The 13,999-nt window shown below is 58.7% G+C and overlaps 29 non-coding genes across 29 annotated transcripts; all 29 read left to right on the top strand.

Annotated features, from left to right (window-relative positions):
- The first annotated feature begins 331 nt into the window (after positions 1-331).
- LOC148785695 (5S ribosomal RNA) lies at positions 332-450 on the top strand. The gene has a single exon (XR_016061868.1). It is a non-coding gene; the product is annotated as a 5S ribosomal RNA (ribosomal RNA).
- A 355-nt stretch (positions 451-805) lies between these two features.
- On the top strand, positions 806-924 carry LOC148785694 (5S ribosomal RNA). Its single transcript, XR_016062257.1, has one exon. It is a non-coding gene; the product is annotated as a 5S ribosomal RNA (ribosomal RNA).
- A 355-nt stretch (positions 925-1,279) lies between these two features.
- LOC148785693 (5S ribosomal RNA) lies at positions 1,280-1,398 on the top strand. Its single transcript, XR_016061999.1, has one exon. It is a non-coding gene; the product is annotated as a 5S ribosomal RNA (ribosomal RNA).
- Positions 1,399-1,753: 355 nt separating this feature from the next.
- On the top strand, positions 1,754-1,872 carry LOC148785692 (5S ribosomal RNA). Its single transcript, XR_016068355.1, has one exon. It is a non-coding gene; the product is annotated as a 5S ribosomal RNA (ribosomal RNA).
- A 355-nt stretch (positions 1,873-2,227) lies between these two features.
- Positions 2,228-2,346, top strand: LOC148785691 (5S ribosomal RNA). The gene has a single exon (XR_016068354.1). It is a non-coding gene; the product is annotated as a 5S ribosomal RNA (ribosomal RNA).
- A 355-nt stretch (positions 2,347-2,701) lies between these two features.
- On the top strand, positions 2,702-2,820 carry LOC148785690 (5S ribosomal RNA). Its single transcript, XR_016061866.1, has one exon. It is a non-coding gene; the product is annotated as a 5S ribosomal RNA (ribosomal RNA).
- A 355-nt stretch (positions 2,821-3,175) lies between these two features.
- Positions 3,176-3,294, top strand: LOC148785689 (5S ribosomal RNA). The gene has a single exon (XR_016062256.1). It is a non-coding gene; the product is annotated as a 5S ribosomal RNA (ribosomal RNA).
- Positions 3,295-3,649: 355 nt separating this feature from the next.
- LOC148785688 (5S ribosomal RNA) lies at positions 3,650-3,768 on the top strand. The gene has a single exon (XR_016061998.1). It is a non-coding gene; the product is annotated as a 5S ribosomal RNA (ribosomal RNA).
- Positions 3,769-4,123: 355 nt separating this feature from the next.
- Positions 4,124-4,242, top strand: LOC148785687 (5S ribosomal RNA). The gene has a single exon (XR_016068353.1). It is a non-coding gene; the product is annotated as a 5S ribosomal RNA (ribosomal RNA).
- Positions 4,243-4,597: 355 nt separating this feature from the next.
- On the top strand, positions 4,598-4,716 carry LOC148785686 (5S ribosomal RNA). Its single transcript, XR_016068473.1, has one exon. It is a non-coding gene; the product is annotated as a 5S ribosomal RNA (ribosomal RNA).
- Positions 4,717-5,071: 355 nt separating this feature from the next.
- LOC148785685 (5S ribosomal RNA) lies at positions 5,072-5,190 on the top strand. The gene has a single exon (XR_016061997.1). It is a non-coding gene; the product is annotated as a 5S ribosomal RNA (ribosomal RNA).
- A 355-nt stretch (positions 5,191-5,545) lies between these two features.
- On the top strand, positions 5,546-5,664 carry LOC148785684 (5S ribosomal RNA). The gene has a single exon (XR_016062088.1). It is a non-coding gene; the product is annotated as a 5S ribosomal RNA (ribosomal RNA).
- A 355-nt stretch (positions 5,665-6,019) lies between these two features.
- LOC148785683 (5S ribosomal RNA) lies at positions 6,020-6,138 on the top strand. The gene has a single exon (XR_016062187.1). It is a non-coding gene; the product is annotated as a 5S ribosomal RNA (ribosomal RNA).
- Positions 6,139-6,493: 355 nt separating this feature from the next.
- LOC148785682 (5S ribosomal RNA) lies at positions 6,494-6,612 on the top strand. Its single transcript, XR_016068429.1, has one exon. It is a non-coding gene; the product is annotated as a 5S ribosomal RNA (ribosomal RNA).
- Positions 6,613-6,967: 355 nt separating this feature from the next.
- Positions 6,968-7,086, top strand: LOC148785681 (5S ribosomal RNA). The gene has a single exon (XR_016068472.1). It is a non-coding gene; the product is annotated as a 5S ribosomal RNA (ribosomal RNA).
- Positions 7,087-7,441: 355 nt separating this feature from the next.
- On the top strand, positions 7,442-7,560 carry LOC148785680 (5S ribosomal RNA). The gene has a single exon (XR_016062326.1). It is a non-coding gene; the product is annotated as a 5S ribosomal RNA (ribosomal RNA).
- A 355-nt stretch (positions 7,561-7,915) lies between these two features.
- LOC148785679 (5S ribosomal RNA) lies at positions 7,916-8,034 on the top strand. The gene has a single exon (XR_016062186.1). It is a non-coding gene; the product is annotated as a 5S ribosomal RNA (ribosomal RNA).
- Positions 8,035-8,389: 355 nt separating this feature from the next.
- LOC148785678 (5S ribosomal RNA) lies at positions 8,390-8,508 on the top strand. The gene has a single exon (XR_016068428.1). It is a non-coding gene; the product is annotated as a 5S ribosomal RNA (ribosomal RNA).
- A 355-nt stretch (positions 8,509-8,863) lies between these two features.
- Positions 8,864-8,982, top strand: LOC148785677 (5S ribosomal RNA). Its single transcript, XR_016068470.1, has one exon. It is a non-coding gene; the product is annotated as a 5S ribosomal RNA (ribosomal RNA).
- Positions 8,983-9,337: 355 nt separating this feature from the next.
- LOC148785676 (5S ribosomal RNA) lies at positions 9,338-9,456 on the top strand. The gene has a single exon (XR_016062325.1). It is a non-coding gene; the product is annotated as a 5S ribosomal RNA (ribosomal RNA).
- A 355-nt stretch (positions 9,457-9,811) lies between these two features.
- On the top strand, positions 9,812-9,930 carry LOC148785675 (5S ribosomal RNA). Its single transcript, XR_016062324.1, has one exon. It is a non-coding gene; the product is annotated as a 5S ribosomal RNA (ribosomal RNA).
- Positions 9,931-10,285: 355 nt separating this feature from the next.
- On the top strand, positions 10,286-10,404 carry LOC148785674 (5S ribosomal RNA). Its single transcript, XR_016061996.1, has one exon. It is a non-coding gene; the product is annotated as a 5S ribosomal RNA (ribosomal RNA).
- Positions 10,405-10,759: 355 nt separating this feature from the next.
- LOC148785673 (5S ribosomal RNA) lies at positions 10,760-10,878 on the top strand. Its single transcript, XR_016068469.1, has one exon. It is a non-coding gene; the product is annotated as a 5S ribosomal RNA (ribosomal RNA).
- A 355-nt stretch (positions 10,879-11,233) lies between these two features.
- On the top strand, positions 11,234-11,352 carry LOC148785672 (5S ribosomal RNA). Its single transcript, XR_016062323.1, has one exon. It is a non-coding gene; the product is annotated as a 5S ribosomal RNA (ribosomal RNA).
- Positions 11,353-11,707: 355 nt separating this feature from the next.
- Positions 11,708-11,826, top strand: LOC148785671 (5S ribosomal RNA). The gene has a single exon (XR_016062322.1). It is a non-coding gene; the product is annotated as a 5S ribosomal RNA (ribosomal RNA).
- A 355-nt stretch (positions 11,827-12,181) lies between these two features.
- On the top strand, positions 12,182-12,300 carry LOC148785670 (5S ribosomal RNA). The gene has a single exon (XR_016061995.1). It is a non-coding gene; the product is annotated as a 5S ribosomal RNA (ribosomal RNA).
- A 355-nt stretch (positions 12,301-12,655) lies between these two features.
- Positions 12,656-12,774, top strand: LOC148785669 (5S ribosomal RNA). Its single transcript, XR_016062087.1, has one exon. It is a non-coding gene; the product is annotated as a 5S ribosomal RNA (ribosomal RNA).
- A 355-nt stretch (positions 12,775-13,129) lies between these two features.
- On the top strand, positions 13,130-13,248 carry LOC148785668 (5S ribosomal RNA). Its single transcript, XR_016068468.1, has one exon. It is a non-coding gene; the product is annotated as a 5S ribosomal RNA (ribosomal RNA).
- A 355-nt stretch (positions 13,249-13,603) lies between these two features.
- Positions 13,604-13,722, top strand: LOC148785667 (5S ribosomal RNA). Its single transcript, XR_016062034.1, has one exon. It is a non-coding gene; the product is annotated as a 5S ribosomal RNA (ribosomal RNA).
- Positions 13,723-13,999: the final 277 nt, after the last annotated feature.

Here is a 13,999-nt window from a genome sequence, read left to right as displayed (position 1 = left end):
CGTCCAGCTTCCCGCTTTTTCTCGACCGTTCCGCGCACCCCAACCCCTGTATATCTCCCCATGAGACCCCACGGCCGACTCATCACGAATGCGGCCAACGATCGAAAACGCGCCGGAATCCACCGAAAACGGCGAAATTTGGGCCACGAAATGTGGCCCAACGGGGCAAGCCCAGTTGTCCACGTCGTGGAGCTCGCGGCGAGCTTCGCGTGCATAGGCTGCTCGCGGCGTAGCTACACCAGTGCGCAAAGTTACGCCCCCCGGAAGATTCGACGTCCCACCTGTCGCTCCGCTGCTAGAGCATAAAAGGTTAAAGCGCGCATATCTCAGCGGGTGCGATCATACCAGCACTAATGCACCGGATCCCATCAGAACTCCGAAGTTAAGTGTGTTTGGGCGAGAGTAGTACTAGGATGGGTGACCCCCTGGGAAGTCCTCGTGTTGCACCCCTTTTTGCGAACTGCTCCTCCCACCCGTCCAGCTTCCCGCTTTTTCTCGACCGTTCCGCGCACCCCAACCCCTGTATATCTCCCCATGAGACCCCACGGCCGACTCATCACGAATGCGGCCAACGATCGAAAACGCGCCGGAATCCACCGAAAACGGCGAAATTTGGGCCACGAAATGTGGCCCAACGGGGCAAGCCCAGTTGTCCACGTCGTGGAGCTCGCGGCGAGCTTCGCGTGCATAGGCTGCTCGCGGCGTAGCTCCACCAGTGCGCAAAGTTACGCCCCCCGGAAGATTCGACGTCCCACCTGTCGCTCCGCTGCTAGAGCATAAAAGGTTAAAGCGCGCATATCTCAGCGTGTGCGATCATAACAGCACTAATGCACCGGATCCCATCAGAACTCCGAAGTTAAGCGTGCTTGGGCGAGAGTAGTACTAGGATGGGTGACCCCCTGGGAAGTCCTCATGTTGCACCCCTTTTTGCGAAATGCTCCTCCGACCCGTCCAGCTTCCTACTTTTTCTCGACCGTTCCGCACACCCCAACCCCTGTATATCTCCCCCTGAGACCCCACGGCCGACTCATCACGAATGCGGCCAACGATCGAAAACGCGCCGGAATCCACCGAAAACGGCGAAATTTGGGCCACGAAATGTGGCACAACGGGGTAAGCCCAGTTGTCCACGTCGTGGAGCTCGCGGCGAGCTTCGCGTGCATAGGCTGCTCGCGGCGTGGCTCCACCAGTGCGCAAAGTTATGCCCCCCGGAAGATTCGACGTCCCACCTGTCGCTCCGCTGCTAGAGCATAAAAGGTTAAAGCGCGCATATCTCAGCGGGTGCGATCATACCAGCACTAATGCACCGGATCCCATCAGAACTCCGAAGTTAAGCGTGCCTGGGCAAGAGTAGTACTAGGATGGGTGACCCCCTGGGAAGTCCTCGTGTTGCACCCCTTTTTGCGAAATGCTCCTCCGACCCGTCCAGCTTCCTGCTTTTTCTCGACCGTTCCGCACACCCCAACCCCTGTATATCTCCCCCTGAGACCCCACGGCCGACTCATCACGAATGCGGCCAACGATCGAAAACGCGCCGGAATCCACCGAAAACGGCGAAATTTGGGCCACGAAATGTGGCCCAATGGGGCAAGCCCAGTTGTCCACGTCGTGGAGCTCGCGGCGAGCTTCGCGTGCATAGGCTGCTCGCGGCGTAGCTCCACCAGTGCGCAAAGTTACGCCCCCCGGAAGATTCGACGTCCCACCTGTCGCTCCGCTGCTAGAGCATAAAAGGTTAAAGCGCGCATATCTCAGCGGGTGCGATCATACCAGCACTAATGCACCGGATCCCATCAGAACTCCGAAGTTAAGCGTGTTTGGGCGAGAGTAGTACTAGGATGGGTGACCCCCTGGGAAGTCCTCGTGTTGCACCCCTTTTTGCGAACTGCTCCTCCCACCCGTCCAGCTTCCCGCTTTTTCTCGACCGTTCCGCGCACCCCAACCCCTGTATATCTCCCCATGAGACCCCACGGCCGACTCATCACGAATGCGGCCAACGATCGAAAACGCGCCGGAATCCACCGAAAACGGCGAAATTTGGGCCACGAAATGTGGCCCAACGGGGCAAGCCCAATTGTCCACGTCGTGGAGCTCGCGGCGAGCTTCGCGTGCATAGGCTGCTCGCGGCGTAGCTCCACCAGTGCGCAAAGTTACGCCCCCCGGAAGATTCGACGTCCCACCTGTCGCTCCGCTGCTAGAGCATAAAAGGTTAAAGCGCGCATATCTCAGCGGGTGCGATCATACCAGCACTAATGCACCGGATCCCATCAGAACTCCGAAGTTAAGCGTGTTTGGGCGAGAGTAGTACTAGGATGGGTGACCCCCTGGGAAGTCCTCGTGTTGCACCCCTTTTTGCGAACTGCTCCTCCCACCCGTCCAGCTTCCCGCTTTTTCTCGACCGTTCCGCGCACCCCAACCCCTGTATATCTCCCCATGAGACCCCACGGCCGACTCATCACGAATGCGGCCAACGATCGAAAACGCGCCGGAATCCACCGAAAACGGCGAAATTTGGGCCACGAAATGTGGCCCAACGGGGCAAGCCCAGTTGTCCACGTCGTGGAGCTCGCGGCGAGCTTCGCGTGCATAGGCTGCTCGCGGCGTAGCTACACCAGTGCGCAAAGTTACGCCCCCCGGAAGATTCGACGTCCCACCTGTCGCTCCGCTGCTAGAGCATAAAAGGTTAAAGCGCGCATATCTCAGCGGGTGCGATCATACCAGCACTAATGCACCGGATCCCATCAGAACTCCGAAGTTAAGTGTGTTTGGGCGAGAGTAGTACTAGGATGGGTGACCCCCTGGGAAGTCCTCGTGTTGCACCCCTTTTTGCGAACTGCTCCTCCCACCCGTCCAGCTTCCCGCTTTTTCTCGACCGTTCCGCGCACCCCAACCCCTGTATATCTCCCCATGAGACCCCACGGCCGACTCATCACGAATGCGGCCAACGATCGAAAACGCGCCGGAATCCACCGAAAACGGCGAAATTTGGGCCACGAAATGTGGCCCAACGGGGCAAGCCCAGTTGTCCACGTCGTGGAGCTCGCGGCGAGCTTCGCGTGCATAGGCTGCTCGCGGCGTAGCTCCACCAGTGCGCAAAGTTACGCCCCCCGGAAGATTCGACGTCCCACCTGTCGCTCCGCTGCTAGAGCATAAAAGGTTAAAGCGCGCATATCTCAGCGTGTGCGATCATAACAGCACTAATGCACCGGATCCCATCAGAACTCCGAAGTTAAGCGTGCTTGGGCGAGAGTAGTACTAGGATGGGTGACCCCCTGGGAAGTCCTCATGTTGCACCCCTTTTTGCGAAATGCTCCTCCGACCCGTCCAGCTTCCTACTTTTTCTCGACCGTTCCGCACACCCCAACCCCTGTATATCTCCCCCTGAGACCCCACGGCCGACTCATCACGAATGCGGCCAACGATCGAAAACGCGCCGGAATCCACCGAAAACGGCGAAATTTGGGCCACGAAATGTGGCACAACGGGGTAAGCCCAGTTGTCCACGTCGTGGAGCTCGCGGCGAGCTTCGCGTGCATAGGCTGCTCGCGGCGTGGCTCCACCAGTGCGCAAAGTTATGCCCCCCGGAAGATTCGACGTCCCACCTGTCGCTCCGCTGCTAGAGCATAAAAGGTTAAAGCGCGCATATCTCAGCGGGTGCGATCATACCAGCACTAATGCACCGGATCCCATCAGAACTCCGAAGTTAAGCGTGCCTGGGCAAGAGTAGTACTAGGATGGGTGACCCCCTGGGAAGTCCTCGTGTTGCACCCCTTTTTGCGAAATGCTCCTCCGACCCGTCCAGCTTCCTGCTTTTTCTCGACCGTTCCGCACACCCCAACCCCTGTATATCTCCCCCTGAGACCCCACGGCCGACTCATCACGAATGCGGCCAACGATCGAAAACGCGCCGGAATCCACCGAAAACGGCGAAATTTGGGCCACGAAATGTGGCCCAATGGGGCAAGCCCAGTTGTCCACGTCGTGGAGCTCGCGGCGAGCTTCGCGTGCATAGGCTGCTCGCGGCGTAGCTCCACCAGTGCGCAAAGTTACGCCCCCCGGAAGATTCGACGTCCCACCTGTCGCTCCGCTGCTAGAGCATAAAAGGTTAAAGCGCGCATATCTCAGCGGGTGCGATCATACCAGCACTAATGCACCGGATCCCATCAGAACTCCGAAGTTAAGCGTGTTTGGGCGAGAGTAGTACTAGGATGGGTGACCCCCTGGGAAGTCCTCGTGTTGCACCCCTTTTTGCGAACTGCTCCTCCCACCCGTCCAGCTTCCCGCTTTTTCTCGACCGTTCCGCGCACCCCAACCCCTGTATATCTCCCCATGAGACCCCACGGCCGACTCATCACGAATGCGGCCAACGATCGAAAACGCGCCGGAATCCACCGAAAACGGCGAAATTTGGGCCACGAAATGTGGCCCAACGGGGCAAGCCCAATTGTCCACGTCGTGGAGCTCGCGGCGAGCTTCGCGTGCATAGGCTGCTCGCGGCGTAGCTCCACCAGTGCGCAAAGTTACGCCCCCCGGAAGATTCGACGTCCCACCTGTCGCTCCGCTGCTAGAGCATAAAAGGTTAAAGCGCGCATATCTCAGCGTGTGCGATCATACCAGCACTAATGCACCGGATCCCATCAGAACTCCGAAGTTAAGCGTGCTTGGGCGAGAGTAGTACTAGGATGGGTGACCCCCTGGGAAGTCCTCGTGTTGCACCCCTTTTTGCGAAATGCTCCTCCGACCCGTCCAGCTTCCTACTTTTTCTCGACCGTTCCGCACACCCCAACCCCTGTATATCTCCCCCTGAGACCCCACGGCCGACTCATCACGAATGCGGCCAACGATCGAAAACGCGCCGGAATCCACCGAAAACGGCGAAATTTGGGCCACGAAATGTGGCACAACGGGGTAAGCCCAGTTGTCCACGTCGTGGAGCTCGCGGCGAGCTTCGCGTGCATAGGCTGCTCGCGGCGTGGCTCCACCAGTGCGCAAAGTTACGCCCCCCGGAAGATTCGACGTCCCACCTGTCGCTCCGCTGCTAGAGCATAAAAGGTTAAAGCGCGCATATCTCAGCGGGTGCGATCATACCAGCACTAATGCACCGGATCCCATCAGAACTCCGAAGTTAAGCGTGCCTGGGCAAGAGTAGTACTAGGATGGGTGACCCCCTGGGAAGTCCTCGTGTTGCACCCCTTTTTGCGAAATGCTCCTCCGACCCGTCCAGCTTCCTGCTTTTTCTCGACCGTTCCGCACACCCCAACCCCTGTATATCTCCCCCTGAGACCCCACGGCCGACTCATCACGAATGCGGCCAACGATCGAAAACGCGCCGGAATCCACCGAAAACGACGAAATTTGGGCCACGAAATGTGGCCCAACGGGGCAAGCCCAGTTGTCCACGTCGTGGAGCTCGCGGCGAGCTTCGCGTGCATAGGCTGCTCGCGGCGTAGCTCCACCAGTGCGCAAAGTTACGCCCCCCGGAAGATTCGACGTCCCACTTGTCGCTCCGCTGCTAGAGCATAAAAGGTTAAAGCGCGCATATCTCAGCGTGTGCGATCATACCAGCACTAATGCACCGGATCCCATCAGAACTCCGAAGTTAAGCGTGTTTGGGCGAGAGTAGTACTAGGATGGGTGACCCCCTGGGAAGTCCTCGTGTTGCACCCCTTTTTGCGAACTGCTCCTCCCACCCGTCCAGCTTCCCGCTTTTTCTCGACCGTTCCGCGCACCCCAACCCCTGTATATCTCCCCATGAGACCCCACGGCCGACTCATCACGAATGCGGCCAACGATCGAAAACGCGCCGGAATCCACCGAAAACGGCGAAATTTGGGCCACGAAATGTGGCCCAACGGGGCAAGCCCAATTGTCCACGTCGTGGAGCTCGCGGCGAGCTTCGCGTGCATAGGCTGCTCGCGGCGTCGCTCCACCAGTGCGCAAAGTTACGCCCCCCGGAAGATTCGACGTCCCACCTGTCGCTCCGCTGCTAGAGCATAAAAGGTTAAAGCGCGCATATCTCATCGTGTGCGATCATACCAGCACTAATGCACCGGATCCCATCAGAACTCCGAAGTTAAGCGTGCTTGGGCGAGAGTAGTTCTAGGATGGGTGACCCCCTGGGAAGTCCTCGTGTTGCACCCCTTTTTGCGAACTGCTCCTCCGACCCGTCCAGCTTCCTACTTTTTCTCGACCGTTCCGCACACCCCAACCCCTGTATATCTCCCCCTGAGACCCCACGGCCGACTCATCACGAATGCGGCCAACGATCGAAAACGCGCCGGAATCCACCGAAAACGGCGAAATTTGGGCCACGAAATGTGGCACAACGGGGTAAGCCCAGTTGTCCACGTCGTGGAGCTCGCGGCGAGCTTCGCGTGCATAGGCTGCTCGCGGCGTGGCTCCACCAGTGCGCAAAGTTATGCCCCCCGGAAGATTCGACGTCCCACCTGTCGCTCCGCTGCTAGAGCATAAAAGGTTAAAGCGCGCATATCTCAGCGGGTGCGATCATACCAGCACTAATGCACCGGATCCCATCAGAACTCCGAAGCTAAGCGTGTCTGGGCGAGAGTAGTACTAGGATGGGTGACCCCCTGGGAAGTCCTCGTGTTGCACCCCTTTTTGCGAACTGCTCCTCCCACCCGTCCAGCTTCCCGCTTTTTCTCGACCGTTCCGCGCACCCCAACCCCTGTATATCTCCCCATGAGACCCCACGGCCGACTCATCACGAATGCGGCCAACGATCGAAAACGCGTCGGAATCCACCGAAAACGGCGAAATTTGGGCCACGAAATGTGGCCCAACGGGGCAAGCCCAATTGTCCACGTCGTGGAGCTCGCGGCGAGCTTCGCGTGCATAGGCTGCTCGCGGCGTAGCTCCACCAGTGCGCAAAGTTACGCCCCCCGGAAGATTCGACGTCCCACCTGTCGCTCCGCTGCTAGAGCATAAAAGGTTAAAGCGCGCATATCTCAGCGTGTGCGATCATACCAGCACTAATGCACCGGATCCCATCAGAACTCCGAAGTTAAGCGTGCTTGGGCGAGAGTAGTACTAGGATGGGTGACCCCCTGGGAAGTCCTCGTGTTGCACCCCTTTTTGCGAAATGCTCCTCCGACCCGTCCAGCTTCCTACTTTTTCTCGACCGTTCCGCACACCCCAACCCCTGTATATCTCCCCCTGAGACCCCACGGCCGACTCATCACGAATGCGGCCAACGATCGAAAACGCGCCGGAATCCACCGAAAACGGCGAAATTTGGGCCACGAAATGTGGCACAACGGGGTAAGCCCAGTTGTCCACGTCGTGGAGCTCGCGGCGAGCTTCGCGTGCATAGGCTGCTCGCGGCGTGGCTCCACCAGTGCGCAAAGTTACGCCCCCCGGAAGATTCGACGTCCCACCTGTCGCTCCGCTGCTAGAGCATAAAAGGTTAAAGCGCGCATATCTCAGCGGGTGCGATCATACCAGCACTAATGCACCGGATCCCATCAGAACTCCGAAGTTAAGCGTGCTTGGGCGAGAGTAGTACTAGGATGGGTGACCCCCTGGGAAGTCCTCGTGTTGCACCCCTTTTTGCGAAATGCTCCTCCGACCCGTCCAGCTTCCTACTTTTTCTCGACCGTTCCGCACACCCCAACCCCTGTATATCTCCCCCTGAGACCCCACGGCCGACTCATCACGAATGCGGCCAACGATCGAAAACGCGCCGGAATCCACCGAAAACGGCGAAATTTGGGCCACGAAATGTGGCACAACGGGGTAAGCCCAGTTGTCCACGTCGTGGAGCTCGCGGCGAGCTTCGCGTGCATAGGCTGCTCGCGGCGTGGCTCCACCAGTGCGCAAAGTTATGCCCCCCGGAAGATTCGACGTCCCACCTGTCGCTCCGCTGCTAGAGCATAAAAGGTTAAAGCGCGCATATCTCATCGTGTGCGATCATACCAGCACTAATGCACCGGATCCCATCAGAACTCCGAAGTTAAGCGTGCTTGGGCGAGAGTAGTTCTAGGATGGGTGACCCCCTGGGAAGTCCTCGTGTTGCACCCCTTTTTGCGAACTGCTCCTCCGACCCGTCCAGCTTCCTACTTTTTCTCGACCGTTCCGCACACCCCAACCCCTGTATATCTCCCCCTGAGACCCCACGGCCGACTCATCACGAATGCGGCCAACGATCGAAAACGCGCCGGAATCCACCGAAAACGGCGAAATTTGGGCCACGAAATGTGGCACAACGGGGTAAGCCCAGTTGTCCACGTCGTGGAGCTCGCGGCGAGCTTCGCGTGCATAGGCTGCTCGCGGCGTGGCTCCACCAGTGCGCAAAGTTATGCCCCCCGGAAGATTCGACGTCCCACCTGTCGCTCCGCTGCTAGAGCATAAAAGGTTAAAGCGCGCATATCTCAGCGGGTGCGATCATACCAGCACTAATGCACCGGATCCCATCAGAACTCCGAAGCTAAGCGTGTCTGGGCGAGAGTAGTACTAGGATGGGTGACCCCCTGGGAAGTCCTCGTGTTGCACCCCTTTTTGCGAACTGCTCCTCCCACCCGTCCAGCTTCCCGCTTTTTCTCGACCGTTCCGCGCACCCCAACCCCTGTATATCTCCCCATGAGACCCCACGGCCGACTCATCACGAATGCGGCCAACGATCGAAAACGCGTCGGAATCCACCGAAAACGGCGAAATTTGGGCCACGAAATGTGGCCCAACGGGGCAAGCCCAATTGTCCACGTCGTGGAGCTCGCGGCGAGCTTCGCGTGCATAGGCTGCTCGCGGCGTAGCTCCACCAGTGCGCAAAGTTACGCCCCCCGGAAGATTCGACGTCCCACCTGTCGCTCCGCTGCTAGAGCATAAAAGGTTAAAGCGCGCATATCTCAGCGTGTGCGATCATACCAGCACTAATGCACCGGATCCCATCAGAACTCCGAAGTTAAGCGTGCTTGGGCGAGAGTAGTACTAGGATGGGTGACCCCCTGGGAAGTCCTCGTGTTGCACCCCTTTTTGCGAAATGCTCCTCCGACCCGTCCAGCTTCCTACTTTTTCTCGACCGTTCCGCACACCCCAACCCCTGTATATCTCCCCCTGAGACCCCACGGCCGACTCATCACGAATGCGGCCAACGATCGAAAACGCGCCGGAATCCACCGAAAACGGCGAAATTTGGGCCACGAAATGTGGCACAACGGGGTAAGCCCAGTTGTCCACGTCGTGGAGCTCGCGGCGAGCTTCGCGTGCATAGGCTGCTCGCGGCGTGGCTCCACCAGTGCGCAAAGTTACGCCCCCCGGAAGATTCGACGTCCCACCTGTCGCTCCGCTGCTAGAGCATAAAAGGTTAAAGCGCGCATATCTCAGCGGGTGCGATCATACCAGCACTAATGCACCGGATCCCATCAGAACTCCGAAGTTAAGCGTGCTTGGGCGAGAGTAGTACTAGGATGGGTGACCCCCTGGGAAGTCCTCGTGTTGCACCCCTTTTTGCGAAATGCTCCTCCGACCCGTCCAGCTTCCTACTTTTTCTCGACCGTTCCGCACACCCCAACCCCTGTATATCTCCCCCTGAGACCCCACGGCCGACTCATCACGAATGCGGCCAACGATCGAAAACGCGCCGGAATCCACCGAAAACGGCGAAATTTGGGCCACGAAATGTGGCACAACGGGGTAAGCCCAGTTGTCCACGTCGTGGAGCTCGCGGCGAGCTTCGCGTGCATAGGCTGCTCGCGGCGTGGCTCCACCAGTGCGCAAAGTTACGCCCCCCGGAAGATTCGACGTCCCACCTGTCGCTCCGCTGCTAGAGCATAAAAGGTTAAAGCGCGCATATCTCAGCGGGTGCGATCATACCAGCACTAATGCACCGGATCCCATCAGAACTCCGAAGTTAAGCGTGCTTGGGCGAGAGTAGTACTAGGATGGGTGACCCCCTGGGAAGTCCTCGTGTTGCACCCCTTTTTGCGAAATGCTCCTCCGACCCGTCCAGCTTCCTACTTTTTCTCGACCGTTCCGCACACCCCAACCCCTGTATATCTCCCCCTGAGACCCCACGGCCGACTCATCACGAATGCGGCCAACGATCGAAAACGCGCCGGAATCCACCGAAAACGGCGAAATTTGGGCCACGAAATGTGGCACAACGGGGTAAGCCCAGTTGTCCACGTCGTGGAGCTCGCGGCGAGCTTCGCGTGCATAGGCTGCTCGCGGCGTGGCTCCACCAGTGCGCAAAGTTACGCCCCCCGGAAGATTCGACGTCCCACCTGTCGCTCCGCTGCTAGAGCATAAAAGGTTAAAGCGCGCATATCTCAGCGGGTGCGATCATACCAGCACTAATGCACCGGATCCCATCAGAACTCCGAAGTTAAGCGTGCCTGGGCAAGAGTAGTACTAGGATGGGTGACCCCCTGGGAAGTCCTCGTGTTGCACCCCTTTTTGCGAACTGCTCCTCCCACCCGTCCAGCTTCCCGCTTTTTCTCGACCGTTCCGCGCACCCCAACCCGTGTATATCTCCCCATGAGACCCCACGGCCGACTCATCACGAATGCGGCCAACGATCGAAAACGCGTCGGAATCCACCGAAAACGGCGAAATTTGGGCCACGAAATGTGGCCCAACGGGGCAAGCCCAATTGTCCACGTCGTGGAGCTCGCGGCGAGCTTCGCGTGCATAGGCTGCTCGCGGCGTAGCTCCACCAGTGCGCAAAGTTACGCCCCCCGGAAGATTCGACGTCCCACCTGTCGCTCCGCTGCTAGAGCATAAAAGGTTAAAGCGCGCATATCTCAGCGTGTGCGATCATACCAGCACTAATGCACCGGATCCCATCAGAACTCCGAAGTTAAGCGTGCTTGGGCGAGAGTAGTACTAGGATGGGTGACCCCCTGGGAAGTCCTCGTGTTGCACCCCTTTTTGCGAAATGCTCCTCCGACCCGTCCAGCTTCCTACTTTTTCTCGACCGTTCCGCACACCCCAACCCCTGTATATCTCCCCCTGAGACCCCACGGCCGACTCATCACGAATGCGGCCAACGATCGAAAACGCGCCGGAATCCACCGAAAACGGCGAAATTTGGGCCACGAAATGTGGCACAACGGGGTAAGCCCAGTTGTCCACGTCGTGGAGCTCGCGGCGAGCTTCGCGTGCATAGGCTGCTCGCGGCGTGGCTCCACCAGTGCGCAAAGTTACGCCCCCCGGAAGATTCGACGTCCCACCTGTCGCTCCGCTGCTAGAGCATAAAAGGTTAAAGCGCGCATATCTCAGCGGGTGCGATCATACCAGCACTAATGCACCGGATCCCATCAGAACTCCGAAGTTAAGCGTGCTTGGGCGAGAGTAGTACTAGGATGGGTGACCCCCTGGGAAGTCCTCGTGTTGCACCCCTTTTTGCGAAATGCTCCTCCGACCCGTCCAGCTTCCTACTTTTTCTCGACCGTTCCGCACACCCCAACCCCTGTATATCTCCCCCTGAGACCCCACGGCCGACTCATCACGAATGCGGCCAACGATCGAAAACGCGCCGGAATCCACCGAAAACGGCGAAATTTGGGCCACGAAATGTGGCACAACGGGGTAAGCCCAGTTGTCCACGTCGTGGAGCTCGCGGCGAGCTTCGCGTGCATAGGCTGCTCGCGGCGTGGCTCCACCAGTGCGCAAAGTTACGCCCCCCGGAAGATTCGACGTCCCACCTGTCGCTCCGCTGCTAGAGCATAAAAGGTTAAAGCGCGCATATCTCAGCGGGTGCGATCATACCAGCACTAATGCACCGGATCCCATCAGAACTCCGAAGTTAAGCGTGCTTGGGCGAGAGTAGTACTAGGATGGGTGACCCCCTGGGAAGTCCTCGTGTTGCACCCCTTTTTGCGAAATGCTCCTCCGACCCGTCCAGCTTCCTACTTTTTCTCGACCGTTCCGCACACCCCAACCCCTGTATATCTCCCCCTGAGACCCCACGGCCGACTCATCACGAATGCGGCCAACGATCGAAAACGCGCCGGAATCCACCGAAAACGGCGAAATTTGGGCCACGAAATGTGGCACAACGGGGTAAGCCCAGTTGTCCACGTCGTGGAGCTCGCGGCGAGCTTCGCGTGCATAGGCTGCTCGCGGCGTGGCTCCACCAGTGCGCAAAGTTACGCCCCCCGGAAGATTCGACGTCCCACCTGTCGCTCCGCTGCTAGAGCATAAAAGGTTAAAGCGCGCATATCTCAGCGGGTGCGATCATACCAGCACTAATGCACCGGATCCCATCAGAACTCCGAAGTTAAGCGTGCCTGGGCAAGAGTAGTACTAGGATGGGTGACCCCCTGGGAAGTCCTCGTGTTGCACCCCTTTTTGCGAAATGCTCCTCCGACCCGTCCAGCTTCCTGCTTTTTCTCGACCGTTCCGCACACCCCAAACCCTGTATATCTCCCCCTGAGACCCCACGGCCGACTCATCACGAATGCGGCCAACGATCGAAAACGCGCCGGAATCCACCGAAAACGGCGAAATTTGGGCCACGAAATGTGGCCCAACGGGGCAAGCCCAGTTGTCCACGTCGTGGAGCTCGCGGCGAGCTTCGCGTGCATAGGCTGCTCGCGGCGTAGCTCCACCAGTGCGCAAAGTTACGCCCCCCGGAAGATTCGACGTCCCACTTGTCGCTCCGCTGCTAGAGCATAAAAGGTTAAAGCGCGCATATCTCAGCGTGTGCGATCATACCAGCACTAATGCACCGGATCCCATCAGAACTCCGAAGTTAAGCGTGTTTGGGCGAGAGTAGTACTAGGATGGGTGACCCCCTGGGAAGTCCTCGTGTTGCACCCCTTTTTGCGAACTGCTCCTCCCACCCGTCCAGCTTCCCGCTTTTTCTCGACCGTTCCGCGCACCCCAACCCCTGTATATCTCCCCATGAGACCCCACGGCCGACTCATCACGAATGCGGCCAACGATCGAAAACGCGCCGGAATCCACCGAAAACGGCGAAATTTGGGCCACGAAATGTGGCCCAACGGGGCAAGCCCAATTGTCCACGTCGTGGAGCTCGCGGCGAGCTTCGCGTGCATAGGCTGCTCGCGGCGTCGCTCCACCAGTGCGCAAAGTTACGCCCCCCGGAAGATTCGACGTCCCACCTGTCGCTCCGCTGCTAGAGCATAAAAGGTTAAAGCGCGCATATCTCATCGTGTGCGATCATACCAGCACTAATGCACCGGATCCCATCAGAACTCCGAAGTTAAGCGTGCTTGGGCGAGAGTAGTACTAGGATGGGTGACCCCCTGGGAAGTCCTCGTGTTGCACCCCTTTTTGCGAACTGCTCCTCCGACCCGTCCAGCTTCCTACTTTTTCTCGACCGTTCCGCACACCCCAACCCCTGTATATCTCCCCCTGAGACCCCACGGCCGACTCATCACGAATGCGGCCAACGATCGAAAACGCGCCGGAATCCACCGAAAACGGCGAAATTTGGGCCACGAAATGTGGCACAACGGGGTAAGCCCAGTTGTCCACGTCGTGGAGCTCGCGGCGAGCTTCGCGTGCATAGGCTGCTCGCGGCGTGGCTCCACCAGTGCGCAAAGTTATGCCCCCCGGAAGATTCGACGTCCCACCTGTCGCTCCGCTGCTAGAGCATAAAAGGTTAAAGCGCGCATATCTCAGCGGGTGCGATCATACCAGCACTAATGCACCGGATCCCATCAGAACTCCGAAGTTAAGCGTGCCTGGGCAAGAGTAGTACTAGGATGGGTGACCCCTTGGGAAGTCCTCGTGTTGCACCCCTTTTTGCGAAATGCTCCTCCGACCCGTCCAGCTTCCTGCTTTTTCTCGACCGTTCCGCACACCCCAACCCCTGTATATCTCCCCCTGAGACCCCACGGCCGACTCATCACGAATGCGGCCAACGATCGAAAACGCGCCGGAATCCACCGAAAATGGCGAAATTTGGGCCACGAAATGTGGCCCAACGGGGCAAGCCCAGTTGTCCACGTCGTGGAGCTCGCGGCGAGCTTCGCGTGCATAGGCTGCTCGCGGCGTAGCTCCACCAGTGCGCAAAGTT

This window comes from Sesamum indicum, linkage group LG10 (assembly GCF_026168435.1).
Source record: "Sesamum indicum cultivar Baizhima isolate 11 linkage group LG10, ASM2616843v1, whole genome shotgun sequence".
Lineage (NCBI taxonomy): Eukaryota > Viridiplantae > Streptophyta > Magnoliopsida > Lamiales > Pedaliaceae > Sesamum > Sesamum indicum.
The sequence above is the reverse complement of the archived record's forward strand: the minus strand, read 5'-3'. Positions and strand labels throughout refer to the sequence as shown.